Source organism: Aythya ferina, assembly GCF_964211825.1.
Source record: "Aythya ferina genome assembly, chromosome: 5".
Classification (NCBI taxonomy): domain Eukaryota; kingdom Metazoa; phylum Chordata; class Aves; order Anseriformes; family Anatidae; genus Aythya; species Aythya ferina.
In genome coordinates this window covers 63,263,221-63,279,760 of record NC_140301.1, presented here as the reverse complement: position 1 = coordinate 63,279,760, position 16,540 = coordinate 63,263,221, and the positions used below count along the sequence as shown (strand labels likewise).

The 16,540-nt window shown below is 40.7% G+C and overlaps 1 long non-coding RNA gene across 1 annotated transcript; it reads right to left on the bottom strand.

The window, feature by feature from the left end:
• Positions 1-7,243: 7,243 nt before the first annotated feature.
• LOC311437443 lies at positions 7,244-10,758 on the bottom strand. The gene is made up of 3 exons (XR_014693467.1): positions 10,315-10,758; positions 8,281-8,342; positions 7,244-7,390 (listed from the first exon to the last, which is right to left on the bottom strand). It is a non-coding gene; the product is annotated as an uncharacterized lncRNA (long non-coding RNA).
• Between the last annotated feature and the right edge of the window lie 5,782 nt (positions 10,759-16,540).

The window sequence follows — 16,540 nt, the reverse complement described above, 5'->3', positions numbered from 1 at the left end:
TGTGAGAACCTGAACTTTTCATCCCAACCAAGGGGAGAGAAGGCAACATGCAGTTAGGATGAATTTCTGATGGGACAGCAAGGAAGCAGGGTCTCATAAAGCCAGGTTTGTCCCCTTACTCCAGTGTCAGACCACTTTCCACCCCAGGATCCCAGCAGCAGGGACCCTGCTCTATGCAGTGCAGAGCACGGAGCTGAGGTACATATTCAAAACGTGCTGCTAGAAGTGTCATTGGCCCCACACAACAGACATCACTGCATATTCCCCAGTGCCATCTGCTGGTACTTCATCTACTTCTTTTGTACACAACCTTAAACCAACGCGGATGTTACTCAGCCACCTGACAGCTGTAGCTTACCTTGTTGCTTGCAGTTTCCTTCACCAGACCCTCAGGCACAATTCTAACACATCAGTTATAGTTGGGTGACGATGTTATTTCCTCACATTTCAAAATTTCAGAATTTGCCACTTTTTCTTTTTGCTCTCATTCCCTCTCAAAGTGTGACTGCCCAGAACACTTACCCATGGTACTGACCCCACATCTCCTAGGGCCAGTCTTTGGCACACTATGGCCAGCATCCACCAAGAAATCCAAGAAACTGCATGAAAGCAGATGTCACTGAGTGTGGGCAGGGGCAAACCAAAGTACACATTTGCAAGGCAGTATTTAAGCTGTGGGCTGTGTACAATAGTGGGAGCAGATGGGGGGAGACCTGAAACAGGCACTCTGGACAGTATCTAAATGGGTGAAACAGGCAAGTCAGCTACTGAGATGAAGAGGTGTTTTATGATTGTTGAGAGAGCAGAATAAAGCTTTAAGGAAGCTATAAAATATGTAATTGCTTCAGATTCTCAGTTGAGCTAGTGAAGAGTTACTTTTCCAAGTCCATCTGCCCACATTTCCATTAAAAAATAATTCAAAAATTCATTTGAAAAAGAAAATGCCAGCACGAAGCCAAAACCAAAGAATGGCTCAGCAGTGACCCAATAATTAATTTCTTTCCTCCCACTTCCTCTAAAATAAACTTTAGCTAAAAATCTACATTCATCTGCTTCAGCCGTGGCGTTGTGAACAAAGGCTGCAGCAGATACACGGATGTGCTGCTCAGAAGCACCTTTAGATAATGCCACTCTTCAGGTATACATGCACACAGTAGAAGCTACTTAACAGTTATTATGCCAAATGGCTAGGATCTTGTGACTGCTTCTTTTTCTGGAATAAAATGCTGTTTACAGTCACTGAAATGAAAAATAATTAAAATAAAATTAAAAAAAAAAAAAAAAAAAAAAAAAGAATCTGGATTGCTTCCTATTCATGAAATGCTCCAGCATGATGCAGGGCTGAATCTGACACTAGCACAAAGATGATAACCTGATAACCTACCAGAAGATGGTATCTAACAAGCTGAAGTAACTCAACACCTTGAAGTACCCCTAGGAAGCAACAAGTTGGGAACTACTTAAAAAATCTGCGTTCATCCTCATGGAGCCAGAGGCGCAGTTATGGGCATCCCAGCTTGAATACGTTAAGAATAAAGAAAGCATCCAGTGGAAAGCTACCAACATGGCTAGGATAGTAGGACCCATCATCTAGACTTCCAAAAAGTTCCCCTCGCTCTGGGAGCTGAAAAATGCATATTAAGATTCCATTTTGTAAGGAGCTTTGCAATTTGAATTTATTTTGTTTTTCTTTTGTTTTCTTAGGGTTTCATAGATTTAAATATTTACATTCTCCAGCAGGCAGTCAAGTCACAAAAACTGAGCGTGGTCACATTGTTACTGGTGACTTATGACTCCTGACAAAAACTTTCCTTAGGGAAGTTTATGCAATGCAGTTGCCTGATGGCTACAGGTTTGGAAGATGCCACTCATGGGCTGTGCATTTGGAGGAATTTATACCACACCTAGAAACACAATGCACTAGGAAGAGCGCTGGTTGAGTCGCTGGGAGCTGGTGTTTGAAAAACCAGTAGATCTCTCAGCATGACTCTTCACTGTCAAGGGAGGCAAGGAGTTTTTCCTGGTAGTTTAGAACAAACAAGACACTCAATTTCTTCAGTGGTCCAGGTCACTTCGCTACAGCAGTTTCTGAGTGGCAAGGGAGGAAACCTGGGGAAGGATAATGCCTGCTTTCAGCTTTGTTGTCATTAGAATTGACATTCCAAGTGTCAGAAAAGTCAGTTCCTGATGAGTTGAGACATACAGTAATTAATTTCAAGTACAATTTTGTATTATAATGAAAATTCATGCTAGAGAGGCTGGCAGCAGAATATTTTAATTACAATAAAGTAATCTACCAAACTGCAGCAAAAGAGTTACTTTCCCCCAACAATTACCCAGTTGTACACACTTCACAAATCCTGTGAGCTTTTAAAATTTATCAGTGTCATCTAGGGTCTCTTTCCCCTTATTTTTTACAACTGCTTTTATGTAGGTTCTGTGTGGTTGAAGTAAAGAAAAATCATTCTGATTATAAATGTATTTACTTTTGAATTGTCTTTTAAACTGCAAATTTCCAAGTCATCATACCAATATAAAAATCTTTAAATGCTGCACTAAGGCTTATAATAGTTGCACCACTGATGCCTTCATTTTCAGGTCACACTTCTATCTCACCTCATCTTGCCAGTGAAAGGATCATTTAAAGCTGAGTGGAGAATTATATTATTCAGCAGCAAGCATTCGGAGTTTTGTTTAATGTTGGTTACTTCATTTGATGAAAGCATCATTACAAGTATAATGTTTTTTAAAGAAAAGACTTTTTGACCATCTGTATGATACCTAAGTATTCCTTTTAGGCCTGAAGTTTTAAGAAAAGCAGGTGAATATTTTACATATTTTAAAATTCTGAAAATAGAAAAAGATGACCCTTTATTTGTTTTAGAAAAGGAAAGGAATTGTCTACCTTTTGGTTAAAACCCTTTCTCATTTTTACATCAGCTATGTATGCACTGAGGTTTCATTTAAAACTGAAACTTCCAACAAAAATGAAAAAGAAATATTTATGCCAAAAGTACATTTTCATCCAAATTAGTGGTAATAACACTACAAGAGTCAAGTAAAAATAAAAAGGTGGATATTTTTTATCACAATATTCAGGTCTGTACCTTTCAGTGCATTTCAAAAGGTTCTCTATCCTAAGGGGAAAAGCTCTTGAAGTTTTCTAAATCATCATATTTTTTTCTTTTAGCTCTCTTGCATGCACTATTTTGTAAAATAAATAAATAAGTAAATAAAAGGCCATAAAAAAAGTATTCTAATTTTGTCAGAAATAATACATGTGCAGCAACCAGCTAGCTGAAATCCTGCATGTACAGTAGCTTGGTTCTGCTTGGTGAAACTTCTTGGATGCTAATACCAAGAGCACTACATTTCCTTTTGTCAGACATAGGGATAAGCAGAGGATTCTGTAATTACATCTTTGTGGGTGATTTGTACCAATTATGGAAAATAGCTGACAAGATTATTTTCAGTCAAAATTATTTGTGCTGCAGGGGTAAAGCCAAATTATAGCTATGAAATTTCTGACCATTGCTTAATTTTCAGTATTACTATGTGTTTGTTCAGCATATAACACTGTGGACATACACCTCACTGGAAGAATATGGTGAAATGCAAACTTTAATCAAAGAAATTTTGAGTGAAATCCATTCGCTGCAACTCAGTGCTCTAATTAAAATAAAAAACAGGCACAACACTGTGGAACACATAGGCAAGAGGACATAAGCCCCTAAGTCACTTGGGTGTTCATAGTAGACTAGACTAGACTAATTAAGTTGGAAGGGACCTATAGAGATCATCTAGTCCGACTGCCTGACCTCTTCAGGGCTGACCAGAAGTTAAAGCATATTAATGAGGACTTTATACAAATGCCTCTTGAACACTGATAGCCCTGGGGCACCAAGCACCTTGCTCAGGAGCCAGTGCCAGTGTCTGACCACCCCCATTGTGAAGAAATGTTTCCTCATGCTCAGTCTGAACCTCCCCTGGTGCAGTCCCTGAATGCTTCCCCTCCTCAGGGAGCTGTAGAGAGCAAGGAGTTGGCCTCTGGGTCTCCTCCAGACCGGACAACCCAAGTGTCCCCAGCCTCTGTCCCTCAGGGGAGACAGCAGCAGCTCCCCGTTTGGTATCACTGGCAGGCTTGTGAGGATGCACTCCTCTCCTGCATCTAGATCACGGATAACATCCTTAAACACAACTGGCCTAGTACTGAGCCCTGAATCTCATCAGGCCCTGTGGACTTAGGAACATCTAGTTGATCCCTGGTTTCTCTGTGAATGTAGATGGAAAGTCACTGCTTCGCCAGTCATGGACTTCCATCTCTGAGGACCAGACAGCCCATGACCTGTCATTACTATTAAAAAATGAGGCAAAAAAGGCATTGAATGCCTCCACCTTTTACTCATCCTCTAATGTTAGGTGACCGTCTGCATCAATTATCAGTCCATGTTTTCCTAGACCTCCTCTTTCTGTTGACATACTTGAAAAAGCCTTTCTTATCGTCTGACACCACAATGGCCAGTGTCAAATCAAGTTGTGCTTTTGCTTTTCTTGTTTCCTCTCTGCAGATGTGAACTGCAGCTCTGTCCTCTCCCTGTGAAGCCAGACCTTCCTTCCAGAGATAGTATATTTTCTTTTTTCTGCCCTAGTTCCAGGAGGAGTTCCCCGTTCAGCTTGGAAAACTTCGACACCAAAGCTTGAATGCTCTCAAACAACAGGAACTGAACTAATCCCAGAACAGATTCAGGCTGTAGAAACACAACTAATAGCAATGTCTGAGGTGCTGGGTTGTCTATAGAGATAGCAAGACTAATGCTTTGAAATATATATTTGGGAAGATGAGAATTTTTAAATGATGACCTGTTGCTAGGAAGATATAATGTTTTTTAGTAGGCTTTATTAGATTTTTATTATTGGGCTCAAGTCCAATAAAGACCAGTGTGAAATTAAGAAATGATTTCTTAAAGCACCTTCACTGCTTGGAAAAACAAAATGTTATTCTGTTGCACCATGGCCTTGGTTTCTAAGTTAATCAGGAGGAGCCCACCCTGTAGTCATAGAAATAACATTTGCTTTCTAAGGTAAATCAACTTGTCCCAAATATTAAATAATACCTGGACAAGCTGCTTTGAAACTAGCTCTTTAATCACCACACTGCTGTGTAGACCCAACCTTTGGCACATTTAAAAATTCACTTCAAAATATTTATCTGATCCTAGACTCTTAACTACTAGATCTGTCAAATTTTAGATTTCCCAGGTTATGTTTTATATCTGTATTTTCTAGAATTAATCTATGGTAAATCACATGGTTTTAGCAAATTCTTAAACATAGCACATTATTCAGTTAATGATTGTTGCAAAATAAAATAAATTAAAAAAAAAAAAAAAAAAGTTGAAAGCATCCATAGTTTTCTGATATTAGTTAAAAGACTAAATTATTCTCTCAGATGTCTTGAGAAAATGTGTGTTCCCTCCTTGTCTTGAATTATTATTATGACAATTTCCACGAGTCCTTTAATGACTCCTCCTGGACAAAAAAATCCCATTCACCATAGTCTCACACACAGTATGTCAGCACTGAACGGGTGCTGCAATAAGGATTCTGTTGCCTGTGAACTAGTCTGCTTTGTTAGCATTGCCTTTTTCCTCTTACAATAAGATCTCCTAGATTTAGGAGGGTAAGTAAGTCTATCACTGATAGGTTTAAACAAAATGAAAGCCTGCGATAAAAAACTGAAGGGAGAGTTCATGCTGCAGATTCTCACCAGCACTAGGCACTCCTGGAATTGTTATTTATTGCCTTTTTGTGTGATAACTGAAAGCCAGGATTTTCACTATGGATGCTTCTGGGAAACAGAAAAGAAGTAGTAAGGAAAAAATCATCTGAAATGCTTTATGAAGGGTCAAAGCAGAGTGTCTAAAAGAAAATCAACCAGTAAAGAGTGCTTTAAGTTCTTCTGAAGGGTAATAAAGGTTTGCTGTAAAACAGCTACCATTTTGAACTCTAAGTGTGCTGCTCCATGGAAAAATTATTTGGGAGGCTGCCCGGGGTGTTACAAGGAGCCTTAACAACATAAATTCAGGTCCTACAGGAGCTGGCCGATGGAGTGAAGGGAGCACATATTTCCTCCAGATGTAAACAGCAGACAGCATGCTAACTGGCACTCCTAGAAAATGCTGAGGGGACAAACTCAAACCATTGCAAGGACTAGAAAGAGTCCTCTCCCAAAATCAGCAAGAGAAGGATTCACCCAAGAGATGAACACTAAGGCTGACCATGTTCATAAAGGATATGCTGTCCCTGGCATGGATCCGACCCACAGCAGCTGGAATGAACTTGAGGGTATTTCCCAGTGAATCAGTGCTTGGAAATGAGAATGGATCATTTTCCATCACAGCCACCCTGTCTAGGGGGTTAGAGTGATTCAAGGGATCATTATGGTTAAGACACGTGGCTTTCCACTTCAGCTGGTGTCAGGGCCTGAGAAGACTCTGGGTACATTTAATGTTGCTGTGAGAGTAAGGCATAAATACCAAGTGACCCTGGTTTGGTCTATACCCATGATTCATCTGTAAAAGTATTTTGCAAAAATATTGGTTTACTTGCTATATTTGACTATTTGACACTGGGAACTTTCTCTGTACAGAAATGGAGAGAGAGATCTGCGGGACCATCAGAAGATGTAGTGTAGTTCACCAGCCCCTGACACTCTTTTCATATTTCAGACAGAATCAAAGAGTAATTTGCCTTAATTTCTATGACATTAGCTTATGGAAGTTGCTTCCATGCATAGTCAAGCACAGTCAAGATATCATGAACTAGTCAATCAATCATGACAATATTAAGAAAATATGCCTCTGTCCAAAGGAAAAAAAAAAAAAAAAAATCAAATAGCACCTGAATTATTGCCAGATATGATCTGAGAGTAACTTCCTTATTTCCTAGCTCACCTTGGCCAATATAAAGCCAGGATATTTTTGTATTCCTCCACAGCATATCAGGAGATTACCCCGCTGATAACACTGAAGATGGAGAATTCTCCAAGCTGGAGCTGAAGAAGTCCCCTCTGCGTAGTTTGAACTTGCTTCAGCAAAGACTAGAAGAGACTTTGTAGAGTTGTTCTCCCAAACCATGAACATTCACAAACCTTCCCAAGTAAACCTAAATTAGCCCCAAAATAGCTCTCTGTAATATTCACAGAAGACTTGCAAAACTTGGTGTAGGAGATTTAAAACGTACATACTGGGAAAAAAATGTCTTACTCACATTTCTTTAAAACATTTTGGATGACTACAATGCCAGCCTTACTTGGACCTAATCAACTTTACACAACTTGTTCACGTCTGCATGGATTGTGTCCTATAAAGTCCTCTGCAGGAACACATTCCTGTAAGCCGAGGGATCAGAACAAATTCATAGGAAAAAATCAGCTGATCATAAGGTTCAAGCAGAATAATGCAATAAAGGAAATGATAACATAAAGAAAACACTGATTTGGCAATAACGTGGCCTTTCGTGCTCCAGCATATTTGTTACTCAGAAGCGTATTACCAGAAAGCATAACTTTTTGCTTCAGCACAGGGAGGTACAGCCTGATTCTGAACTACGTGTCAAGTAATTCTCCTCTCTGTGATAGAACATTTTCAATGTATTGAGTGCATTTAACAAGTGAGGGGTGGAATAAATGTGTGTTTGCAGAGAACCTTCAGTTGGATATTCAATATTTAATACTGAGGTTAAAGTTAGCCTCTGGTTTTAAGGTTACTTGATGTTGAGGGTACTTAACCTCCACATTTTCATTCTGTTAACAGTGTGCAGGAAGGGCTGAGGAAAAGCTTCATATCGCTGCCTTGCTGTTTTGATATTTCATAATCCATTCCCACTGTTGTTACCATGCAGGCAATCCTCTGCAAATCCTCAGGCAACACATCATGAATGGTGATTTCTTTTCCCTCTACAAACTATTTACTGAATTCACACTAACAAATGCCCACTGAACTCTGGTTCTCTGACATTATCAATAAAAGTGCATAAGTGAAAATTCTTCTAAGAGAGTTTTCTTTCTGGGAATACTGAAGCTTCTGGAAAGACCAACAATTTCTAGAGCCATTTGCCTGGGGATAACCTGAAAAAATTTTGTTTTAGTCAGCCCCAACTTTTGCCTGTCAGACTTTCAGACTACCTCTCACGATTGTCTTCTCCTCCACCCCCATGGATCCCTCTCCTCTTCGCAATTCCCTGCCCACTTTTTTCTTTTGCATCCCACCGCCTACCCACCTGATGTGCTGAATGGGTAATTTCCCTCTCATGTCAGCTCATCCTTGGTCTTTTTTTTAGAGCTGCAGAAGGAGTAGAACAACACCAATTAGGCCTACAAATTCTTCAAGGAGTATCATTTAGTATGGAAAAAAAAGCTTCTAATTAAACATTTGTATGTAATTTCCCTCCTATTGTAACATTTCATCAGAACTTTCCCAGCTTAAAATAAACTATCTTGTGACTAATAGTGAGAGGGAGAGATTCAGCTTTAGTTTGCCTCACTTTGTTTAGAGGATTATTCCTCTAGAAAATATTATCATATTCCTTCTTCATGAGAAAAAGAACTTTAAGATGCCTCACCCCACATTATCTGCAGTAATTGAGGAAGGGGTAACATCTACTGAATGCTGGATTTCCAGTAGCTTGAATGAGTATTGTTTCAAATAATTCATGAGTCAGCATAAACAAATACATTGCTTCTAACAGGCAATATATAGGGAAGAAAATGAAATGCTTAGGAAAAAGAAAGAAAAAGAAAAAAAGAATTGAGGTAAAAGAATCTCAGTGCGAAGTCATGGGTTGTGAGGCACAATTTTTGGTCCCAGGTCAAGACAGTTAATATTCAGCAGTTATTATCATGACAAACAAAGGAGAAATTTGTACCTGAGCAATGTATTATATATTTTATAGGAAAAAAATTAGGCAGGTATAATACTGCTTCCTTTTCAAGATCTCCTGTATCTAAAACATGACTATTCACCAACAATTCAAGACTGGAGAAAGAAGGGAGCCAAGCCAATCATTTTAGTTCCTGGTCTAAGTGTGTAAAACGTCTGCATCTAGAATTTGATGATCATGGTATAATCAGCTGTCTGGCCTGAACATTGTTTCTTGATATGTCAAATTAAAGATTAGAAAACAAATAAATTGTATTTGAAAAGCAGGAGACACTTTTGCAATTGTTATGTTCCATTTTTAAATGAAGGTTCTAGATTCTATTTGGAGGAAGCCTCCTCTGCAAATATAAATTGGATTAGAATTGGTAGAATCAAGTATAAATAAGCAATTAAATGAATTACAGCTTCAAAAAGAACAATAAAATAAGAAAAATCATAAATTCTCCCTTCATTTTAACAGGTGACCTATAGCAGGCAGGATATTCTCTTGTGCTCATGAAAACAGGCCCTTTAAAATAGTATCACATATTAATCTTTCACTTAGTAAATTCATCACATATTAATCATTCACTTAGCAAATTTCAAAAAACTCGATGACAGTAAAGTCTCTGACAATAGAGACTCCTTGTTTTGGCTTTTTTTCTCTCATAGTTCAGATGGCATTGAAATTATATATGTTCTCCAACATCCTCATCCAACTTACACATTATCAAGAGAAAATCCTTAAATTTTCTATGCCTAATTACGGTGCCTTTAATTCATCATGGCTTTAAAGTCACTGATGTCTCTCAAGGGAGATTAGGTCTTTCTTGACAGACACAGTGTTTTAGGTAGTCTGTGTGAGACCCTTGCCAACCATATGAGCAACCATATAAGCAATTTCTTTTTCATGCTCACCATCCAGAAAAAGAAAGGAAGGAGGAAAGGAAGTTGACTGAAGCACCAGCAGAAGCACTCCTATGTTATGGTGTCTACAGTACAGAAGCCCTAGCCTTCAAACACTTGATGGCTGTTCACATCTTCATGTGTTTGCTGTAGGGCTAAGCATACTTGAGTAGGCACCTTTAAAAAGAAATTGTCAAAAAATTCCAATTCTAATTTCCAATATTACAAGACTGGCTGAAAACCCGAAAGCAGAATGATTAATAGCTCTGGAAAAAAAAAAAAAAAAAATCATTCTAGTTCTGGATATTTCTGAGTATAATTTCTTTGTATAGGGAATTCTTTCAAAGGGAATTTGGCAGTCCTTCCTCCATGTCTTTTCAGCAGGAGACCCTGTGCATCTCTGTGTAAGAGACACAGGGCTAAAACAGACATATCCTGGCTGTGGATGTTAGCATGAGATCGAGTCCTTCCTCCTGAAATTGCCATCTACCTGATAGAGCTGTTTTCTCCTTATGACCTTGCAGTAGCCACATTTTGCTATGAAAATGAAGTTTCCTCTCTGCAGCAGTTGCATTTCCCCTCCTGTTACACTCCAGTACTAACAAAGCCCCATTCAAATCACTGTTGTTATCACTGACAGAATGCCTAATCCATAACAAAATGTTTGCTTTATCAAGAAACAATGACCCTCTGACCACAAGAGAGTTAGAGCCAAGCTAAGCCTGGCATAAAGGTCTAGTAGCTGAATTTAATGCTTTGCATCTCCCTTGAAAATCCCTTCTTTGCACTTGTGCATGGGCTTAAACAATGATCCTCAAGCTCTGAGACCACCAAGAGAAGGGGCACTGGCTACTTTCTCCTTCTTCAGGACCAGACCCATCACCACGTGGAGCATTCGGTCAGTAGGGCCTGCCTTGCAGGAGGGATTTCACCTGGAGGTGGAGCTGGATGGGAACTGGAAACCCCAAATCACACAGGAGCCTCCCTGGGGTGTGACACAGCTGCAGCTCATGGGAATACGAGCCAGCTGACTCAGTTTCTATTTGGATTCTTCGCCACCAAGAATCACACATCCTAATCCCTGCATATTTCATAAAAAGAAAAATAAAAGGGAGCCTTCAAAAATTTTTAAACACACTTTTTGGGTCTCTCTACTTTCAATAAGCTGTAAAATGAACTCTAATACTGTAATTCACTTCCCTCCAAGCTTTAAAAATAAAGCACCAAGGTATAATTCACATCGACAATCTTTACACATATCCATGTAACACAATTTATTTTCATCTCCAATTTAAGAATACACCGCTGCACAATTCATTTACCCAGGTACTTCTAGATTTGATGCTTTCAGAAATCTTTTCAGAGTAATCTGTCCTGTAAAACAAACAAAAAGAGGGAGTGAGGGCAGGGAGTGAAGGAGAGGCCAATATTTTATTTTCCCTGGCAGAAAAAAAAAATGATAGCAAATAGCAGAGTGCTCTACTTGAGCTCGCTTTCCCCACTCTATTGTGAACCCTGGTCTCTGGTGCAATGTCTGAGCCATGGACACTCCAGCTACTACTGAGCTCTGAGTACCAGGTGCCTTGCAAATTATTCATCCTTCTCTTGTCTGAACGTTACCCCTTACAGCGCCTTTGCCATTGTCAAGCCTCGAGTTTACTGTAAGTGAATGTTTTGCTGAGAAGAGCTATTCATTTTTTTTTTCTCCCAGAGATTGCCTTGACTGCTTGTCCCTCTTTTGTCTGTTTGCTTTCAGTTCTTGACCGAGCAAACACATTTACAGGCAGAGATGTCTTTTCTAACAATGAGCATGAAATGAATATCGTTTCAAATTGCTCCAGTAATCACCAGCGTTTGCAGGGGAAACTTCAGCCTGAGACTCATTCGGTCAGTGGACAAGAATAATATCATGACACAGAAGGGCCCTGTGAAACACCTCCTGTTCCAGAAGGCAAATATTGAATTCCCAGCATTGTATTTGCAGTAAATGGTGTGTGAGCTGAAACATGTTTGATTTATACATTGAAGCTTTGAGCTCTGGCTGCTTTAGAGTTTCTTTGCACTGCTTCAGCAAACACAGACGTCTCTTGTCTTTTTTTTTTTTTTTTTTTTTTCTAAATAGACAGTGAGGCAAAGATCATCTACAGCAAGAGAAACCCTGGCTCCTGTGTCCCTTGGTAGAAAGCTTTGTGGTGTTTCTTGTCCATCTCCTACTGTCTGCCAACGCTGAGGAGCCCCCTGTTACAGCAGCTGTAGCTGGTACCTGGGGAGCCCTAATGCCCCAGCTCCAGCCAGTTCCCAGTAACCCACCCAACACAACACCTGCAAGGAAGCAACAGGTCTATCAGAGGTGGTGGAGATGATTTCAGGCCCACAGCTCACCATTACCCCCCAGTACCACCTTTAACACAGAGGCTGAACAAGGCCCAATTCAGGATACTTGTCACAAGTCAATTCACACTGTCACAAAGAGCACACCCATCCCCTTCTTTGGACAAAATATGAATGTGTCCTGGATTGTGATGGCAGTACGTTTTACTTGGTTGATGATATTTATTCTGCTGGATGGCATTCAGCAAAATCCCTCATGGTCCCCTTGGAGCACTTAGCATTTGCCCAGTCTGTTTGCTTAGGAATGGCCAGAGATATCTGCATCTGCAGTAAAAATTTCTTGCCAATCAGAAGTGCACTCAGGAACCATTTTTCTTGGTTATGGTCTAGCTTTTTTATTAAGCAATATAGAACTGGTTCCTGGGGAAGGATGCCCCCCACTGTTTTGGAGGGGTTTTGTTTTGATTTGATTTTCTATGGATGATCTTTAAAAAGTCAGCATGCACTGAAAAATTGGGCTTACAGAGTTAGGGTATCCAGTGCTGATGAAGCCCAGGATCTACCTGGTACTCAGTGAATCTCTGCCTGAGAACGTGCCTGACACATGTTGTCCCTCAGATCCTTCAGTTTTTTCTGGCTGGATGCATTGCTGTCAAAATGTTGTTCCCTTTTTGTTTGGGACCACAGCTCTGCAGTATTCCTAGAGGGTGATGAAGGTATTTCTGTTGGTATATAAATCTGTATTACTTGCAGTAGGAACAGAATAAGGCATAGAGACCTCACAGGGTGACAGATGTCTGATGTGGCTCCATCAGCACAGTTCCCCAGCCAGCAGCACTGACCTGAGCAGAGTCAGTGTGTGGGGAATGGCCCTGCTCAGATTGGGGCAGGATTAGAGTGCCAGGGGTACGTCCACGCAAGACCTGGCTCTAACAAAAGGCTGTAACTAGCTGTGTGATGGTGTTGATGCATTAGTTGAGCTGCACATGACCTCCTCGGGTCTGGAAGCAGCCCACTTATCTTTGCATGGTGTTGCTATTAAGCCCTGCTTCCTGATCTGAGCTGGAGATTTGGCAGTCGTCTGGCCAGTAAATCTGGTTTGCTTAGATTTAATCCTGGCTCAGTCTCATGAAGGTTTTGGATTATCAGATCCACACCCCATTGAATGAAGCTGTCATCTCCCATAGCCAGGAAGTGCTGATTTTTTCCTTTAGAGAAACAACTAAGGGAACAAGCCACGGAAAATATTTCCTTTACTTTACTTTATCTCTGATAAGGAAAAAACTGACTGAAAATGCTCAGTCTGCATCCTTAATATCAAGCAGTATGTATCAACATAAATGCTATTTCTTATCAGCCAATCTTCCCTACAATTTCTAACTGCAGCTGTTCTTAAATAAACAACTTCTGACATTCGTGCATGGTTAGCACATGCTGTTTATGGCTCTTCCATCACCTAACGCTCGAGCAAGACAAAGATGTACCTGAAAACCAGTAGTCCTAAATTTCAGCTGCTTGGGAGCATAACTGATACATAACTGCAGAACAGACAGCTGAGCAAGGTATCCATAGCCCATTAAAAGATTATGAAAACTTAAGGAGACACCTGTGGTATTGTGTTTTCCAAAGTGCAGACTACAAATGCCCAAACTAGCTTTTCAAGTTTCGTCATTACTAAGGATTGAATTATGTATATTTAAAGGGAGAATTGAATTAGTTATATGTTTTGGATTCAAGCTGCACTGCTTGATCAAAATATGTAGTAGCCTCCTGGTACCTGTGCTGTTCCCTGAACAAAGGATCTTGGATGATTGATGTGTTTTGAATCAACCCTGTTGTTCAGGGAGAGAGTGTAGGTCAGGATCTCTGGTACCTCTCCTACAAAGAAAGGCTGACAGGCAGTGAGGCACTGGCACAGGTTGCCCAGAGAAGCTGTGGATGCTCCATCCCTGCAGGTGTTCAAGACCAGGTTAGATGAGGCCCTGGGCAACCTGATCTAGTGGGTGGCATCTCTGCCTATGGCAGGAGGGTTGGAACTGGGTGATCTTTGAGGTCCCTTCCAACCCCAGCCATTCTGTGATTCTATGATTTATTGGGCACGCCCTCCCTGAAGCATTTGGTATCAGTACTGGCCAGTGGAGAACCCAAGAGTTAGTCAGGGTGAACAGCAATAAGAGTCGATGGGAAAATCAAACTTGGGAAGAAGAAATCGGCAGGAATATTTTTATAAGCCAGTAGAAACAAGAATCATTTCCCCGTTCTCAGCTGGTTTGCATTCACTGGTGCTCCCTGACAGAGTGCAGAGATGCAGGTAACCATGGCAATTAAAGCTAGATGCAGTTTTAAGAAGAACGAGACAAATTTGGGTAGGACTCGTTTCCCATCACAAGCCATATGGAAAAAATGAATCATCCAGGAGAAAAAAGGATCCCAAAGAAAAAAAAAAAAAAAAAGGCAGTAACAAGCAGGAAGAAAAACCAACTCTTCAGCTATGAGAGCTGCTACCACTGCTCTGAATCCAAATCTCTGGCTCTGGTAGGCACCCACAGCCCAGCAGAAAGCCAGGAAGACTACAGTAGGTTAAAGCTTGCAGGTTTTCCTGATCTGCTGTCAAGGAGTAACTGATTAGAGCACAACACGCTTTTGATAGAACAGTCAAGGGAAATATCCCCAATTAGCTCATTAGTACAAATCCCATCAGTCTGCCAGTTTTGACATCGTAAACAGAACCAGAAATTAAGTCTCTGATTCTGCTTGTTTATTTGAAGTTGTATCTATTTGATATAACTCTGCAGTCTCTTTTCTAATTGATGATTTGCTAAAAGAGACGAGTGACTGAAAACCTGTGAAAGATGCCATGTGTGCAGAAAGCACAGCAAGGTCTGAGAGCATCACCCCTTGTGCAGAGCTCTCCCTGTGACTCTGCTGCTGGTTCAATGTCTCCTCTTAATCCTGGGGCTGCAATCCATCAATTATCTGTCAGCTAACATCACACTTTCCTCTCATATTAGAGAACTCACTGGACTTGAACAGCTCAGTGGGGTGACAGGGTGGACTGCCAGTATTTGAGGGGAGAAATGAAATGCTGACAGCCTTGCAGCTTGGTGGGTCCAAATCCTGGGACAGCTTTGGTCCTTTGGAAACTTGTGCCACTGGGTGGGTCTGATTAGAGTAAGCCCTTCTGAAGAAATCTGTCAAAGAGAAATTATTCCTCGTGCTCACAGCTCAGAGTGTTTTCTAGGTTTTACTGTTACATGAGCTTTCTCTAACTTTGATTGTTTGGAGGGGAGCCGTGACACACTCCTTACACCTTCATTAGTATCACTCATTACAGCAAAGGTTGCCAGGTCATTAGATGCAAAGAGATTAAGCAGTCGTGCCATCCCATCCCACGTACAGTGTGCCTGCACATGAATCTGAACCTTTCCCATCACACGTGGCAGTATTTGCAGACTGAGCAATTAAAAGCCAGCCTGATTTCTCTGTATTCATTATATGTTGCCCTTCAGCAAAGAGAAGTTTGTTGCATTTTGTGGCTGTAGTTAGAAACGTGTCTCCAACCTTTCCCCTTTCCATGCTAGAGCAACCACCCTGATTCTCTGCACTTATGGTCTGCTGTAATTGGCATTAACAGAGCGTTAACAAGCTGCCAAGGGGCATCCAAACACTCTCTGCTAACCAGCATGAGGACTTAAGGCTGCATGTACAAAACAGAATTAAAAGAATTTCAAATAAAATTGGTTCCTAGCATGGCAGCCTGATTAAGCAAATTTTCATGTCAGTAGCCACTTTGCCTTGGGGGAAAAGTCAATGCAGTGTCCTGGAAATGTCAGAAGAATAGAGATGAGCTGCACCTTCTTGCAGATTCTCTGCACCAGCTGCAGCTGCTTCTACAGACTGGCTTTCCCAGGGGAGGATCAGCTCTCCGTTCCCAGACGTATTCTCATCAGCTGAAAATCTGTCCAGAGATGGCCAAGTGGGAGCAGTTTCTCTTGTTCTTTGGACATGCACAGCCCAGGAAGGAAGTCTTAAATTTAACAAACAAATCAAAGCATCTCTGTTGAAGAAGGTAGCATGAGGGGCAACATATTTGACAGCCAAAAATATCCTTAATACAGAAGCAAGAAGGCACTCACTCTGCCCCCCTAAGTTTTGACTTCATCCCAAGGCCCATTCTTTTTTTAATTTTGCTTTCACTAAGAAGGGTGTCATTTAATTTCTTCCCCCTGCAATAAATCTTTTATAGTTGCAATAAATCTTTATCATAGATGCCATGTATAACATCAGACAGGTCACTTGATATGCTTGCACCACTTCTGTACAGTGAGAATAATGTCCAATTTGCTTGATCTGCAATGCCTCTTACTCTGTGCATTTGTGTGAAA